General features: G+C 41.4%; 1 long non-coding RNA gene across 1 annotated transcript in view; it reads left to right on the top strand.

Annotated features, from left to right (window-relative positions):
* LOC126248271 (uncharacterized) overlaps positions 1-13480 on the top strand; it is a 313391-nt gene that overhangs the window by 156789 nt on the left and 143122 nt on the right. The gene's annotated exons all lie outside the window — the stretch shown is intronic.

The following is a 13480-nucleotide window of genomic DNA, read 5'->3' as shown; positions in this document are numbered from 1 at the left end:
TAGTACCGGGTAGAGTACAAGTGTATCTGAACACACAGTGAACCAAACACTCCTAACAATGGGCCTCCGCAGTCGATGATCCATTTATATGCATTGTTAACACCATGTCATCGGCAACTGTGCTTGAAATGGCCACGTGACTACCGGCACTGGACGTTGGCGCAGTGGCAGAGCGTTGCATGGTCTGATGAATCCCTATACCTCCTTCATTATGCCGACGAGAGGGCGAAAATCCGTCGTCTTCCAGGGGAACAGCTCCTCGACAAGTGTACTGCAGGATGGAGACAATCTGGCAGTGGCTCCATTATGCTTTGGGGAACATTCGCGTGGGTATCCATGGGCCGAGTGGAGGTCGTGAAAGGCACCATGACACCCAAGCAGTATCGTACACTGGTTGCAAAAATGGTTCAAATGGCTCTGAGCACTATGGGACTTAACTTCTAAGGTCCTAAGTCCTCTAGAACTTAGAACTACTTAAACCTACCTAACCTAAGGACATCACACACATCCACGCTCGAGACAGGATTCGAACCTGAGACCCTAGCGGTCGCGCGGTTCCAGACTGTAGCGTCTAGAATCGCTCGGACACCCCGGCCGGCCACTGGTTGCAGATGACGTACATCCCTTCATGACGATCGTGTTTCCCAACAGCAGTGGTATTTTTCAACAAGATTTCACAAGGCCATAAGTATGATCAAGTGGTTCTAGTAACACAGTAGCGAGTTCCAATTGATGTGCTGGCCCTCCAACTCGCCAGTTCTGAACCCGATCGAACACATCTGGGATGTGGTTGAACGTAGCGTCAGGGCTCATCGCCCATTCCCCAGAATTTACAGGAATCGGGTTACTTGTATGTAGATGTGGTACCAACTCCCTCCAGCGACCTACCAAGGCGTCATGTCATTGCTTCCGTGCCACGACGCGTCAACGCTGTTATCCGTGCCAAGGATGGACATACCGGCTATTACGTAGGTGGTCGTAATGTTCTGGCTGATCACTGTACGTAGACGGCACAATCTCAATTCGGAACCATACAGAGGGGTGTAGACAGTCTAACTCTGTGAATGGAAAAGGCTAGGGGAGAGGGTTGGGGGAGGCTGATGCTGTATGTAGACTGATGTAGACCGTACGGTAACTTGCGGAGTTCAGACGTGCTTGTAACATGGGTTGTCTGCTCACAGCTGTCAGGACCTCGATACCCAGGCGGCTTCTCGAGTCCGAAGGCGTACGCGCTGTACGTGACGGTGGCCGGCGAACTGCGTGTGATGTCGATGTACGTGGGCGCCAACGATCAGTTAAAGGCTTAACCATATTCTGTGTATATTTCATTTCTATCATCGAAATCGTAACCTTTGCTTTCAGAACAATTAATGGCAGCTCCAGATATTTATGGTCGTTTAAATCTGCATGCTGGACTGGGGCTCAAAACTGAAACCTTGTGTTTCGCAGGTGTCGCACTTACCTACTTACAAGGGAACCTCCCCATCGCACCCCCCTCAGATTTAGTTATAAGTTGGCACAGGGGATAGGCCTTGAAAAACTGAACACAAATCAATCCCTATACCTCCTTCATTATGACGACGAGAGGGCGAAAATCCGTCGTCTTCCAGGGGAACAGCTCCTCGACAAGTGTACTGCAGGACGGAGACAATCTGGCAGGAAGAAGTTGTGTGGAACTATGAAAAAAAATAAGCAAAATATGCAAACTGAGTAGTCCATGCGCAAGATATGCAACATCAAGGACAGAGAAATCTCGGCAGCGCCGTGGTCTCGTGGTTAGCGTGAGCAATTGCGGCACGAGAGGTCCGTGGTTTTAGGATTCCTTCGAGTAAAAATTTAATCTTTTATTTTCAGCCAATTATTATCTGTCCGTCCGATGCGATCACTTTTTTGGGAGTGATTATCACATCCACAAGAAAACCTAAATCGGGCAAGGTGGAAGAATCTTTTTACCCATTCGCCAAGTGTACAAGTTATGTGGGTCGACAACATATAGCTGCCATGTGACGCACATGCCGTCATCAGCGTCGTATAGAATATATCAGACGTGTTTTCCTGTGGAGGAATCGGTTGACCTATGACCTTGCGATCAAATGTTTTTGGTTCCCATTGGAGAGGCACTTCCTTTCGTCTACTAATCGCACGGTTTTGCGGTGCGATCTCATAACACAGACACTAAACTTATTACAGTGAACAGAGACGTCAATGAACGAACGGACAGATCATAACTTTGCGAAAATAAATAAAGTAAAATTTTCACTTGAGGAAATACTTGAACCAAGGACCTCTCGGTCCGGAACTGCTCACGCTAACCACGGGACCAGGGCGCTGCTGAACACCTATTGTGTTGCATATCTTGCCCAGGACTACTCAGTTTGTATATTTTGCTTAATTTTTTCATAGTTCAACACAACTTCTTCCTGTTTTCTCGATTGATCTGTGTTCAGTTTTTCAAGGTCTATCCACTGTGCCAACTTATAACTAAATCTGAGGGGGGTGCGATGGGGAGGTTCCCTTGTTAGTTAAGCTCCATTAATTGCAGGAGTAGTATTTGTCATAGCAGACTGGAGAAAGAGAATATTAATATAGTATTACTTAATTGCAGAAGCGACAGTGGAAAGATCCCAGAACTCTACCCGGATCAGAGCAAGAAAGAGATTGATTGTTCATTGCTTACACGAGAGCTACCATAGCAATAATCAACCACAGAAAGTGTTGGTCGCGCCTTCTGTTTTGTTCCCCGTTTACATATCGCTCTGTGGACGACAATTACGGCGGCTAACATAACTGTTGGGTTTCCTTTTCGCCATGTGCTTTGTTATTTGGTGCTTATAATACCCAAAAATGGATCAAATGGCTCTGAGCACTATGGGACTTAACATCTGAGGTCATCAGTCCCCTAGACTTAGAACTACTTAAACCTAACTAACCTAAGGGCATCACACACATCCATGCCCGAGGCAGGATTCGAACCTACGACCGTCGCAGCAGCGCGGTTCCAGACTGAAACGCCTGAACCTCTCGGCCACAACGGCTGGCTATAATACCCAAAAGCATGTCTGCAGCCACCACTGATAGTAAGTAGTAAAGTTAGAAGACTATTACCAGCTTGCAAGACGGCCTGAGTCCTGCATTTTAACGAGAAACGTATGAAGAAATTCAGAACTGAATGGTACAACTGTTGTCTCTGTAAAAGTTATTTACGGTTTTGTCTGAACCAGGAGTAGTAGTATGTAATAAACATCTTCACTATTGACATCTTGGGTTGTCGGGTGTTCTGCCGGATATCAGCGTCATACTTGCACGATATTTCGGTCACGTAGCTCGTAACCTTCATCAGGTGCGACCTGAGACTGCTCCTTGAGTGGACCTGGTCCAGTATTTATGCCTATGGCCTTCCCTCTGCACCAACGGCTGCAGGCGCTTCCTCTGTGGTCCGCGCCCAACGGAGCAGCAACGCTCCAGCAGGTCGCAAGGAATGGGCGCAGACCACAGAGGAAGCGCCTGCAGCCGTTGGTGGAGGGGGAAGGCCATAGGCATAAATACTGGACCAGGTCCACTCAAGGAGCAGTCTCAGGTCGCACCTGATGAAGGTTACGAGCTACGTGACCGAAATATCGTGCAAGTACGACGCTGATATCCGGCAGAACACCCGACAACCCAAGATGTCATTAGATCGCCGGGAAAGCCTGAAGAGTTACATCTTCACTATTAATTCTAAAGTAGATAAATACAGTAGAGCACAACTAATTCGTTAATGTGCTTCGTGTGTGTATAATGCGCGTATGTAGATGTGTCTTACTGCAGCTCAATGTAAATGTACGTGGAAAAAAGAATTACTTGTAGCAAAGACTAGTGCAAAAGACTATCGTAAAAATTATCAGTATGTTATCATATTTTTCTGTGTCAATGGGCATTAAGAGTTTAAACTAATTTGTTCGACATTAGAGTGGGAGAACGCATTTATGACCCATTGAACAAGCTAACAGTTAACCACCTTTCGTAAATAACTCGACGGAATGCTGACCGATAACGCAGAAAACCACCGATATCTCAACAGGTAACCCTCCCTTTCATTTTAAGGCGTTTTAAAATTCGTGCCTTGAAAATGACTGGGGTTTATGTGTCGAAATATTGGAGTTTATGACGAATGTATCCGGCTGCATTCTCTCGAGTAATTAAAGAAAAGCTTAATGTCTCCTTGAGCAATGTGTTGAACATTGTAGTCTGAATACATCATAGGATAAGTATTCCTAATCAATAATTTTCCTAATCAATAATTTATATGCTGACGAAAACATTTTCAAACCATGGGCCTTTAAAACCAAGAAAGATCATTACTCTACTTTGTTTCGAAGTCTACGTCGTAACACCACCTACCATTCGAGCCCATGTCCGAACCATGCTACTGTAAATTTTGGATGATCGGTTCAAGGCTTCACCTCCCTCTCACAGTCTTATTTCGGAAACTTTTCAGCGTGCCCACACTGAAGGGGCACAAGCGTTTCAGTGTCTGTTATCTTAATTGTTTTTTTTTTCCACATAGCTTGTAACCTGTGCACAAATTAATTCTATTGGATTATATTGACAGTGATTTGTGGATAAACGCAAAACTCTGTGACCACATTCACATGCAAGAAAGTCAAGTTTGTACATTCTGTTGCGTGAGTTTTACAAATTAATGAGCTGCAGGAGTTCAGCACTAGTCTGGCTTATATTGTATGGAGTATTTTTATTTTTCAGCCAGAGCACAATGTCCCCTTGCCTGGTGCTCGTACTTGGTCATTTCTCTGTACCATAACTGGCTTGGTAGTTACAACGACCTACTTCGAAGCAAGGTATGGCAAGAATTGCTCAGTGAACCACTTCTTGAAAGTGACAGCATTCATATTTGAATGGTAGTCACTATGGTTTTTATTACACCTAAATACGAGTTTACTCTCAGGAACCAAATCAGAAGAAGAGCTAGCATGCAGAATAACTAGGCGAGAACCATTCCCTATGTGTACTTTAAAATCGACAGTACCATAACTCAATTTCCATCTGGTCTTCATAGACCCATGTTTCATCAAGATAACATTGTAGAACTACCACGTCATCTTGTGTAGTGCATCTTTATAAGGGATATGATTCGTGCAGCTTCTATGTCACTTCATTCAAATAAAAACTATTTTCTTAACGTATTTGAAACCAATGTCTTTCAAAATTCTTTGCATTGACGAAGTGCTACCTTTGAGGCCAGTTTGCTCAGGCATAATTGTAACAAGTTTTCGTGATGTTAGGTATTTCCTCCTTGTATACATTTCAGACACAGAAAGCTTTAAAAAAATCGTTGTCAAAACCAACTATTTGTGTTACAGGCTTCTGGCGATTTCGATGCTGTCTGGCGACACTCTAGGTAGAGTTCTTTTCCCGATAGGTGCTTCTGCAGTTCCTTCTTGAGTCTTCAGAATGTCAAAAATAGATGTACCGGTCTCAGGTTCACATTTCAAACAGTTATAAACGCGGGACATAGACCTCCTCGACTGCTTGTGAAGCATCTACATCTGCATCTACATGACTACTAAGCAATTCACAGATAACTGCCTGGGAGAGCGTTTATAGGACCACCTTTCAAACTATTTTTCTATTGTTCCACTCTCGAATGTTGTACGGGAAACACGTACACTTTAATCTTTCCGTGTGAGCTCTAATTTCTCTTATTTTATTATTGTGAGCATTCCTTCTATGTAGGTAAAGTATTTTCACACTCTGAAGAGAAAGTTGGAGATTGCAATGTCATGAGAAGATCCTGCCACAATGAAAGACGCCTTTGTTTTGATGACAGCCACACCAGTTAGTGTATCATATTCGCAGTAGTCTCTCCCCTATTCCACGATAGTACAAAACGAGCTGCCCTTCTTTTAACTTTTTCGATCAATCCTACCTGCCGTGGATCGCACACCGGATAGCAATACTCCAGAAAAGGGCGGAAAAGCGTGGTGTAAGTGGTCTCTTTAATAGAGCTGTTGCATTTTCTAAGTGTTCTACCAATAAATCGGAGTCTTTGCTTTGATTTCCAAACCACGTTATCCATGTGATAGTTGCAATTTAAGTTATTAGTAATTGTAATCCCTAAGTATTTAGTTGAATTTACAGCCTTTAGATTTGTGTTTTATCTCGTAAACCGGAATTTTGTTGATTTCTTTTAGTACTCATGGGGATAACTTCAGACTTTTCATTATTTAGACTCAACTGCCACTTTTCTCACCACACAGCCGTCTTGTCTAAGTCTTTTTGTAATTTATTTCAATTATCTGATGACTTAAAAAGACGGTAAGTCACAACGTCATCTGCAAACAGTCTAAGAGGCTGCTTAGATTATCTCCTAGATCGTTTATTAGATCAGGAACAGAGGAGAGCATATAACACTTACTTGCAAAAGCCAGATATCACTTCTGTTTTACGCTATCATTTTCTGTCGATTACTATATACTGTGATCTTTCTGACAGGAAATCACCAATCCAGCCTCTCAGCTAAGACTCCATAGGCAAACTTGTGAGGAACTTCACGTTTATTGCTGTCACCTCACATATTCATTTGGAAATCATACTAAAACATTTACAGATACACGTTCACAACTATTCTACTACACCTGTGGTGTCACCGCCAGACACCACACTTGCTAGGTGGTAGCCTTTAAATCGGCCGCGGTCCATTAGTATACGTCGGACCCGCGTGTCGCCACTGTCAGTGATTGCAGACCGAGATTGTAATTAATGTATCAACAAGAGCGATGTTCTCCAATTATGGATTAAAGTTAAGTATTCCAAGAGCTTCATACTTTATTTATTAGACTCAACTCCTTTAATTGTTCCAGACCTCACGCCAGTCTGCGTGAGCTTAAACGTGTGCATTTCGGCCTCCTCTAGCAACATGATGTTGGCTCTTCTGCCAACACATCAACACCAAAGTAACATCGACGTCTCAGTGAATAATTCGGTCGCTCTGTGAATGAAACTGCATTGTCGCTAAATACGGCAACAGCGCAGCACGATGGAGAGAGTCTCCCAGTCTACTTTGTAACTTGTGGCTATCCGCTCAAAAAGGGGAAAAGTCTTATTGGCTGCTAGCAGTTAATTTCGGGGGATGCGCAGAACGGCTGAAAATAGGACCACTGTCCTACATGACACGAACTATAGTAGGGGTACAACGTACCCTTCGCCATGCACCATATGGTGGCTTGCAGAGTATGTACGTAGAGGTAGACAATCATACAATCATGCTGATACACTCAGTCATCGTCTCTGAACTGTTCCTTTTCTGTATTCTTTTCTGCAATCACGAAGCAAACGCCGAGGATTGGTGTCAAAAAGGTGTTGTGATGTTGCACGACAATGCCCGTCCGCATACTGCTACCCACACTGCTGAAACAGTCCAGAAACTCAAATTTGAAGTACTTGATCATCCTCCATAGAGTCCCGATCTTGCCCCTTCTGACTATCACTTGTTTTGTCCACTCATACAGGCATTAAGGGTCCGTCGATTTGCCTCTGACGAAGCAGTGAAAGAAGCCGTGCATCCCTAGCTCGCAGCTCAACCGAGAACTTTCTTTGATGAGGGCATCAGGAAGCTTGTACAACGTTGGACTAAGTGCGTTGAAACCCAAGGAGACTACGTCGAAAAATGATGTTCTTGTAAGTTTCCTAATTTGATTACAATAAATTTTTATAACTACTTTGCGGATAATAATTGACTTACCCTCGTAAAATAACAAGTTCACTGTTACCAGTCACTGTTCATTCATATTCACAATCCCTTTTCGAAGGTTTAAACCTCCATCAACTGGTAGATTTACATGTGTTAGTGTGACACATGTGTGGGTTGTGTTATGATTTTGGGGTAACTTGTGGCACTGTCTGCTTTGGGCAAAGGTTCCTTCCTCTGTGATAACACATCACATGTAAATTGTCATATTTTGTAAACAAACATGGTTTCTGGAAACTAATAGGTGGTTATTTACGCCTAGCAGTTTCCAGACACCATCTTTGATTACAAAATATGTCAGTTTACACATGATGTGTTACCACAGAGAAAGGAACATGTAATCACTGGAGACAGTGCCACAAGCTACCCCAAAATCGTAACACAGCACACAGATATATCATACTAACACATGTAAATCCACCTGACAATGGAGATTTAAATCTTTGAAACACCTCGTGGATATAAATAAACAGCGACTGTTAACAGTAAACGTGTTGTTTCATTCAATAACAAGAAACTGATTTGCCCAACACTGTTAGATTTAAGCATTTTTTTTGATTCTGTCACATGTGACATATATGATAAAAAAGCTAGAACATTACGTATTGTAGATAAGCCATTACACTATTTCAGTCATACTTGAGCAACAAGATAAATTAGTAAAGGTAAACAACTAAATGTCAACACCCATGAAAATAAAGATAGGAGTTCCACAAGGGTTAGTGATTCGGCCTTTCCTGTTCATTGTGTATATCAGCGACTTGCCAATATACATGCCATGTGACAAAGTCATGGATGCTGATGACATGACACTAATTATGGATGAAGAAAATCTGAAAGATGTCTTAGAATACCACAAAGTGGTAACTGAAATGAGCAGTGACTGACACAGGGCCAGTCTTTTAGCTATAAATACAATAAAAGCTCAAGAAATTTGCTTCATCCTAAATACATCCAACTAAGATAGAAAAATTACTGGGGTTGCATTTAGATCAAGAAGGTACATAGGATAAGCTCACAAATTATCTATGTTGCAAACTTGCTCGTACTCTGTTCCTACAGCACAAGCTGAGACATATTATTAGCAAAAGTTTATTAATTCCTGCATACATTGCTTTCTTCAAACACAACTGCAGTATGGATTAATACTTTGGGGTAACTCAGTGGGTTCCAGTACCATCTTCAAGTGCCAGAAGAAAGCAGTTAGATGTATATTAGGCCTAGCACCAACACAAGGCTGTAAAAACCCTGTTTAAAGAACTCAAGATAACGACACTGATTAGTATGTATATCCACAACTGTTTAATACAAACTAAAGAAAACGCAAGCAATTTTAAGTTAATATCCCAAGTCCATCACCATAATACTTGAAGTAATAGTTACCTAGGTCTTCCATACTCGAGACTGACATTAACACATCAGAACCATAAGTACCTATATTTGAAATTCTGCAACGATCTCTCAAAGACAGTGAGCGATCTACCCATGAACAGTTTTAAGTATACGATAGAAGTTTGGTTCAAATGTATGCCATACTACTCAATTTATGTGTTTCTAAACAGTGACACACAGGAGGCACAAAATAAGCTGTCAGTAACTACATTATCAAGTATGCCTATATGTGTGTGTGACAGTAATGTATAAGTGTTTACACATTTTTCTACATAGTACATAAATTAAAACATAATTGCATAATGATACAATCATATATGTGATCAATATAATGTATTATTCCTAGTTATTACTACTATATTAACAATGTATAGTATCACCATCATTTTAGCATATATATCTACTTGTACTGCACATGCATATTTATGTAACTATATTTTATTGTTTTATGTATTAAACACACCAATGAAACTATTTGTATGGAAAATATATCGAAAGGCAAATAAAGATTCTATTCTATTCGTCATCAGCATTCGACTTGGACAGAATTATAAACACCGAACTCACATTCGGGAGGACGACGGTTTAATCCCGCGTTCGGCCATCCTGATTTAGGTTTTCTGTGATTTCCCTAAATCACTCCAGGCAAATGGCGGGATGGTTCCTTTGAAAGGGCATGGCCGAATTCCTTCCCCGTCCTTCCCTAATCCGATGAGACCGATGACCATGTAGTTTGGTCCTTTCCCCCAAGAACAACAACAACAACAGCTTTAGAAGGGTTGAAATGTGCCCGATGGATTTGTTACTCAGGTGACATCCAGTGATTAATCCACACCGACCCATTCTGTTGATACTGCTTAGCTACTGACAATGCGTACTTCCCGCTTTCATTTATACTGGTACATCTGCTTCTCATAACATCTAACTGTCATTTCAGCCTTACATAGATTCAAATTCGTTTTCATTAGAAAATCCAAGAGTTATCGTGGTAAACGGAATAATTCTGGTGCATCTCATTTAGTTCTGCACACTTGTATTTACACAGTGGACACAAAATGCTATCTTCACGTACCTTTTGGTGACAGTGACTGCTGAAATTGTCATGTCTAGAAGTACTAGAATTACAAATGTTACACGCAAATTTCAAAGCCCCATTACTCAGATGTTTAGTATTAATATGTCTTTGCAAGTTACTGTTGATACTGAATGTTGCGCAACAACCCACGCAAGTATATTCAGCCATGTTTCGAGGATCTGAGAATGGTACTGCAAGCTTTGAATACAGTGCAGACGCTGCAGCGATTCAGTGGACGTTTACATCCGAAGCACAATGACAGGTACCAAGAACCTAAAATAGCAGTAACGTAAACTCCAATAAACAACACTCAGCAAGAATTAAGGCGCAGAGCATTACAGCGGCACAAAATCACAAACTTGAAGCACTCGGCTTCACGCATTGTTGTGGCTGTACGGCAAGACAAGGTGTTTCTTAGGTTTTTGCTTGGTTTCCCACCATCCTGTCTACTGATGAGACCGCGGCCAAGTACAGTATTTCGTTGGCCCCATCTAGCCTGGCATGACGTCACTAGGTAGCCAACAGCAACCCCACATGTAACAGCACGCTTGACAACACACTTGTGCAAGCGTGCTTGCCTAAGCATGCTTGATAGTGATTGAGATATATTTGCACAAGCATCAGTACTGTACAACCTTCTTGATGCTTGATCGAATTTCGAATATGCATGCTTGTGCAAGCGTTCAAGCGTGTGTATGCTTGAGCATGTGTACCAAGAATAGGGAGGCTTGTGCAAGCGTTTGCCGGTGATCTGCTTTGATTTAATCTTTATTTGGTCCTGTTAAATAACGTTCTGTACAAATGTTGTACTGTATTGTAGGTCAGGTCACAGAATACAATATCACTCGTACATGGAGAAAGAAGAAAATCAACAGTTCTGTGAAGTAGTTTCTGTAGTGTGTCTATCACGAATAGTTAATACAGGAATGATGTTTTCGTTTCTTTAACCACTCTAGTCCACAAATATCGTTTTCTCCCCTTTCTTTTAACACGAGCAAAAAGGTTGCCAAAGCCAGCTCATCGTCGACTTAGCTCGGCATTTTCTTGTGAATAAACTAATGTTTATATAAGCATGCTTGAACCACATGTAAGAGCCAGAAATCTGTGTATGCTTGCTCAAGCACGCTTGAGCAAGCAAGCTTGTCAAGCATGCAGTTACATGTGTGGTCAACGTATGTTACTGCAAAGAGAAACGTTAACTCGACAGAGTGCTCTGCACTCGACAAAGCAGTTTTCTGATTGTTTCATAATCTTTTTAGATTAATTATCAAGTGAAACAGCAAAACGACGCGCAATAACATTGAACACAAAACCAACTACATGGTTCATAGTTTATTTTCCAGATTGGCATATCGTTATAAACAGGCTGACAGGTGTGTGGTAATGTCAATAAAGGTAGTACTTGTTCTAAACAAAAATGTGGAAACAGCCAAATTCGTTTAGCAGGCTTTCGCGACCATCTGCCAATTCAGGTGATTTAACATATCTGTGGCACTCTTCTATGGGTCAAACTAACTCGTGACCAATCGCATTGTCTTTTTCATAGATGTTCAATATCCGCAGTTAGTCCTGCTTGTTATGGGTCTCGCACAACTGAGCAGTATTCTAAAATTGGACCTGCAAGTGATTTGTCAGCAATCTCCTTTGTAGACCAACAGCACTTTCCCACTATCCTACAAATTAATCTTTTATTGACGCTATTGTGGAGGACGTGCAACATATTTGCATCATTAATTAATAATGGCACGCATTAGTCTAGAAGGCGAAGCCACATTTAACTTAACACCTCAAACAATTTTGTCAGAGGGACAGGAAGTCGCTCCTGGCATAGATGGCGCGTTGATATACAGGGAGTCCAGTGAATGAGTCACTGTTTCAAAAATAAATATGTCAAAAAATAATATCGATGGACGACTGCAACGAAAGGTACGTTTATTGTGAAATTTATAGAAAATTTTCGAAATAGTTCAAAAAGCTGCTAACAGATGACACTGTTCGCTATGCAGCTCGAACAGTATCAACGTGAATAATTTAAGTCTTCCTCTGCAAATAGTATTTGCAGTCACATCACAGCGTTTGAAGGATATGGGGAAAGACAACGGTAACACTCAAATTTGAATTTTTCAAACAAAGTACAGTAAAGCAATGATAACCCCGATGTACACAAGTTGATGCAACGACTTTGTCTAATTGATGACAGATAACAGCACAATGTTGTTTCGTTTCTATGAGAACCCACACAGGAGAATGCTAAGTTCACCGGACTTGGATACGATGTAACGTCATTATGACGTATACACGCTACATCGAAAACGATGGAAACCGTATATCGACTATTCGACCTTTGTGAACTTTCGAGAGATTGTGACAGGTTAGCGCTGTGCTCTGCGCAATTCGTTTAAATGAGTTTTGCGTTCCTTGCGTTTAAATCGTGTATTGTACTGTGTTTGTGTCCTGTGCGTTGTTTTTCGTTTGCTCCTCTCTAATTATGTGTTCAGCATTCGAGAGACTAATGAGAGGAAACCTTACCACCATGGAATGCTTTGACACTATCATACCACCATGAAATGCTTTGACACTGCATTCAATCATTTCATACGTCAATCAGTACTAGACACTAACCTTTGGTTAAGATTACATTGAGAAATCCACTTCTTCTCGTATTTCATCTCCGGTTGACGATTTTTCTTCAACAATGCCTCATATTTTTCTTTTTAAGTTCGAAATTCAATCATTCTACACATCAGTCATTACTGGACACTAAGGTACCTGTCTCTGCGGTCCGAGTGTAAAATTACTTGGAATTATGGTTGATAAAAGACTATCTTGGGGTGCACATATAAATAACTTAGCTAACAAACTTGCACGAGTTCTCTTTCAGCTATATAAATTAAGAAAAAAAAGTCAGCAAGAGTATGCTGCTACAATCTAATATGTACTGACAAGACCAATTGTATGAAATCATACTAAAATGTTGATAATAAATAAATATTATTTTCGGCGTAAGCATTCAATACAACAATCACACAATCTAATCTGGTCGGGACATAAGAAGACTTCACTTTTTTACGTGGTGTTTTCAAGGCCACGGTCAGGAATATTTCTATTAGTATCCAGCTCTTTTATTTTGGCGAAATACATATACGCTGCCACACTGAGCTGTTTTCGGAATCGCACGTGTCAAAACAAACCACTAGCTGACGACAGTTTAGAATCTCGAACGTTCGTAAAAGTCGATAGGTGTATTAATCGACTGAAGCGTATAA

Source organism: Schistocerca nitens, chromosome 3, assembly GCF_023898315.1.
Source record: "Schistocerca nitens isolate TAMUIC-IGC-003100 chromosome 3, iqSchNite1.1, whole genome shotgun sequence".
Lineage (NCBI taxonomy): Eukaryota > Metazoa > Arthropoda > Insecta > Orthoptera > Acrididae > Schistocerca > Schistocerca nitens.
Note: the sequence above shows the minus strand (reverse complement) of the source record. Positions and strands in the feature narration are given on the sequence as shown.